Source organism: Palaemon carinicauda, chromosome 22, assembly GCF_036898095.1.
Source record: "Palaemon carinicauda isolate YSFRI2023 chromosome 22, ASM3689809v2, whole genome shotgun sequence".
NCBI classification, from domain to species: Eukaryota; Metazoa; Arthropoda; class Malacostraca; order Decapoda; family Palaemonidae; genus Palaemon; species Palaemon carinicauda.
This window is the reverse complement of record NC_090746.1, coordinates 103,803,441-103,808,300: the sequence shown is the minus strand read 5'-3', so window position 1 is coordinate 103,808,300 and position 4,860 is coordinate 103,803,441. Positions and strand designations below refer to the sequence as shown.

Sequence of the window (4,860 nt, the reverse complement as noted above, 5' to 3'; positions counted from 1 at the left end):
CAAACTAAAAAAAGAAGCTACAGTTTCAAATTACCGACTAACAATGTTTATGAATTCTTCAGTTGTTTCTGTACAAGTTTGCTTTTATGTGCTATAAAATCTTTCAACCAACACCCTCTTTAAATTCACCCTGTACCCTGTATTCGAGAGCCAAAATATTTACAATGAAACAAAGCTCATTACGTTCAACCGATCTCAAACAGTAAAGTCTAACCAATCACCGTAGCGGTCAAAGGCTAACCAATCTCAAACAGTCAAGGGCTAACCAATTTCAAGCAGTCGAATGCTAACCAATCTCAAACTCTAACCAGTGTCAAGCAATCAAGGGCAAACCAATCTCGAAGTAGGCTAAAGGCCCTTCCACAGAGGCTTCTGCAGCACCGGTACTCTTTGCCCATAATTCTATCGTTTTGAAAGTTACTAGATCAAACTGCACAAGGCAGACAGTACTCGCACGTAGGCGAACGTATGACTAGTTAAAGTGTCCAGTCATTTTCACAGTCAACCTCTATAACGGGCATGGACACTTCAAAAACAGTTTGCCCATCGTTTCCTTGGCAATAACAACCTACACCCACGGACGTCACCCCTACAACAAAAATGGGAACAGTGTCCGCCCGCCGTGCATTTAGCCCTCTTGTGTTACGGCTTCAATCAATCTCTCTCAACAGTAACTACCAAAATTAGGTTTCGGCTGGCACATTACTGCTCAACAGTAACAGTATTAGTAACTTCACTGAATGAACATTAAATACCTATTTAAAGTATATCCAATTGTACTACTACATCATACTTATGTTTTATGTACACTAAATTATTTTCCCAGTTGCCGTATTTAAGCTAAGTTATATTGTAGGTTAACATTTCTTTGCACTACAATATTGGCAGAAAAGTTTCACAACAGCTTTCCAAGAGAATTTTTTTCAGTTAGTGAATCATTCATTGAAAATTACTTATCAATTTGCATCTTGGGTTGACTAAGGCTAAAATTATATTCTTCACTTATAATGATTACAAGGTTAGTTTCCATGAAGATGCCAACGTTCTACTTCCATATACATTTATTCATACCCGTTTTGAAATGTCACCATCCGGTTTGTTAGTACAAAGCCAAGTCACTTTTAAAATAGTTTTGGTTGAGAAAAATGACTTCATTTGGCTAACAATTTTAAACCCTTAAACCAATAAGGTACCAATAAATTTCTCAAGTTGAATATCAGTAACAAAGATCTAGAAATTAGGAAAACCACGATATAGATTAAAATTTGTTAAAGAGATTATATAATTTAACCTGGATAAAAAAAATTTGTTCAAACAATCATTTACATGAACCGAATCTGTTACAGTCTGACAAATGCTTAATAAGCATCATATTCCACAGAAGTATTTACTAAATACAGAAATTAAGATGTTCAATGCTTAACATTGGATTTTATCTGCCAAAATGAAACGAACATGAAAAATTCAGTAATCTTTCTTAAAATAACTTTAATTTTAGTAGTCATAATTCCAAAGTAAGCAAATCGAATTCACTTAGTAACAAACTTACCAGCAACCTATTTACCGGATTGTTTGACAATTAAGAGTTTAGTTTGATAATCTCCCAGTAAACATTGCATTTTCAAAAATAGCAAACGGCATCTTTATCCAAGTAGGCAATATACTGATAATCTAAGCAGGATTTACAGTTATAATCTTCAAGTATTCAGTTATAATTTTTGAAGTATTCACAGATCTTTCCAGGATTTCTACAACAGCTCGAACCAACCCGTCATGGGTAGAAATTAAAGATGCTCTTCTAATTTAGTCCTTGTACCATTTTTTCATTAAGTTGTGCCAACCAGTCTGAAAAGTAGCCATTATCAGAAAAGTAACTTGTGAAAGTTAAAGTACCCCTACATAATTTCTATCCAAAGCCTGTAATATAGAGTAAAAGGTTGTAACTTTGAAGTAAACAAGTAGTACCACTAGAGAGTTACCTACAGACAAACATCCATACACTTGAAGCTTACAACTTTATCATCAATCTTATATCAATATATAAATATTAAATTTAAAAAGCAAAGAACACTAGATAAGTGATAAACAAGGTAACTAAGCTGCAGAACCTAAATGACTTAAAGCTTACATTATCAATACTAAAATATGGAATAAAAGAATATAAACAGCAAAAAAAGGTTAAGACTTTCAATTTGTGATTAACAGGCTTTAAGTTATCTGCAGAACCTAAATATACAAATACAAGGTTAAACACTCGCCGAATTTAGACTAGAAGTGATATAAAGCAAGCCTCTATATAACGCACGGTAGACAAAGTCTACCGTGCGCTATAGGGAACGTCCTCCCCTAATTGGGGGCGCCGCCCCCAATCGGGGAGGACTAGCTTGCTTTAGATTGAATTTAAAGAATTAAAAGTACCAAATAATGCTCACCTTTTAGTTCAGACTGAAAAATACTCAACCCAGATTCCAGCGTTGTCAGCAGTCAGTCTGTATGTGGCGATACTTATATCTGTATGCGAGGAAAAGACATGCAGTGAACACCAGCTTCTAAAGATTACTATCCAGATAAGTTTGAAACGCACAGGATCAGAGGGTCAGTTTTCCTGTAAGTACAAATAAAAAATTTTATTTAAAATATTCTGTATACAGAAATAACTAAACCAGTATGTTATATGTGGATTTAGAAACATTCAAAAGTATATAAAAATAATTCATAAACCTGTGCGTTGAGACGCCAGTACTTGAAAATACATCTATGCACAGAAATACCTTGCATACGTTATATCAACGGATCTCCAAAAAATACTAAATAAATCACTGTTTAAGAAACTTCCAATACTGACAGTCACCTTAGCGCATTTTATTTACATACCATCTGCATACATCTGGAGATTTATCGTATAACCGGCTACCACCAACCACCCGACTGTTCGCTGTGAGGCAAGACAGCTAGAGAAAGCTTTTGCTATGCCAAGCCAAGGACTCTAAACAGAGAAAGGAAGGACCTATAACAATGTAATTACCGCTTCCTTGGTCCATTTACGCAATTTACTTTTGTACATATATATATAATATATATATATATATATATATATATATACATATATATATATATATATATGTACACAGTATATATATATATATATATATATACAGTATATATAATAAAGACATTCATAATTATTATATTAGTTACCACAACGTGATTGATAAATCATCATTTATATCTATTGTACATACATTAGCTATTCATATTTAGTGTGATTATAGTCAATATCAAAGCAAATTGCTTGCAATACTAATCCAATGCTAATCTAATGCTAATGATAGACTCTGTATCATGGTCTTCCACTGTCTTGGGGTAAAGTTCTCATGCTTGAGGGTGCACTCGGGCACACTATTCCATCTTATTTCTCTTCCTGTTATAGTTTTTAAGATATTTTATTTTAATCGTTCATTACTTCTTTTGCAGTTTAAATTTCCCTTTCTCACTGGACTATTTTTCCTTGTTGGAATCCTTGGGCTTATAGCATCCTACTTCTCCAACTATAATAATAATAATAATAATAATAATAATAATAATAATAATAATAATAATAATAATAATTATCATCATCATCATCATCATCATCATCATCATCATCATCATCATCATCATCATTATTATTATTATTATTATTATTAAGATAATAATAATAATAATAATAATAATAATAATAATAATAATAATAATAATAATCATGAAATATTTATTCATTTCAACTGTTGTGTAGGCCGCATGATTAATTAATACTCGCCCTCATTGTTTGCTAGGAAAGTAATAATTAATTAAGTAGGCTAATTAATTAGTAGAACTTCTACTGCCACGTGCCATTACATCATAGTATGTGCCATAATATGTACACAGGCCTTGGAATGTAATTAAGAAGTTTCTAATTACTGTACATGCCACCTGCCATTGTGGAACCAAGTAATGTCTTCGTCTGTGTCAAAGCCCTTGACTGTTTATGTTTGTGAGTGTGTTCGTGTATGTGATTAATAACAAACTCTGTTGATAAGCTCTAGCTTGATCCGTGCCTGTTTATTTTAATTGTTCATTACTTCCTTTGTAGTTTATTTCTTTATTTCCTTTCCTCATTGGGCTATTTTTCCTTGTTGGAGACCTTGCGCTTATAGCATCCTGCTTTTCCAACAAGAGTTGTAGCTTGGCGTATAATAATAATAATAATAATAATAATAATAATAATAATAATAATAATAATAATAAATACATACTTACATGCATACAAATTAATAAGACTAACATATACAATGGGGTGACGTTGTTTACACAAGATTCGAGACAATATATTTTACTGCGACCCCCCTTATACTGCTGTATTCTAAGTCAGCCGTCATTAACATACAGGTGGCCGCCATCATACATATACCCCGAAAATAATTCACAAATAATAATAACCATAATTTTATTTCCAAACATATTATGCAAGATTAACTTGATGAGAATAAAAAAAAGGACAAAGGAACGTTCATGCTTAGAACCACCACTTTACAAAATAAACAAAGAAAAGTAATTAAGTGGAGCTTTCACCTGTTTCTCTTGGGACCAACCAGACCTCCGGAAGAGGGTAAAAGTGTCTTTATAGACCTAAAAATGAAGGACACAGCATAGAGAGGGGGATTAAAGGACGCCAAGATGGAATAATGGCAGAGCTTATTGTACCCTTAGGATTAGTACCTTGGAGGGATGAGGAATATGGTTAGTTTGTTGGTAATGAAAACACCTAGAGGTAAGATGCATTAGTAAATTTGATGTTAGGGATAACGAGGAGTTGGGAGTGGAATGTTTAGGAAAGGA

General features: G+C 33.1%; 1 long non-coding RNA gene across 1 annotated transcript; it reads right to left on the bottom strand.

Moving 5' to 3' along the window:
• Positions 1-1,264: 1,264 nt before the first annotated feature.
• Positions 1,265-2,965, bottom strand: LOC137616217 (uncharacterized). The gene is made up of 2 exons (XR_011039341.1): positions 2,875-2,965; positions 1,265-2,605 (listed from the first exon to the last, which is right to left on the bottom strand). It is a non-coding gene; the product is annotated as an uncharacterized lncRNA (long non-coding RNA).
• Between the last annotated feature and the right edge of the window lie 1,895 nt (positions 2,966-4,860).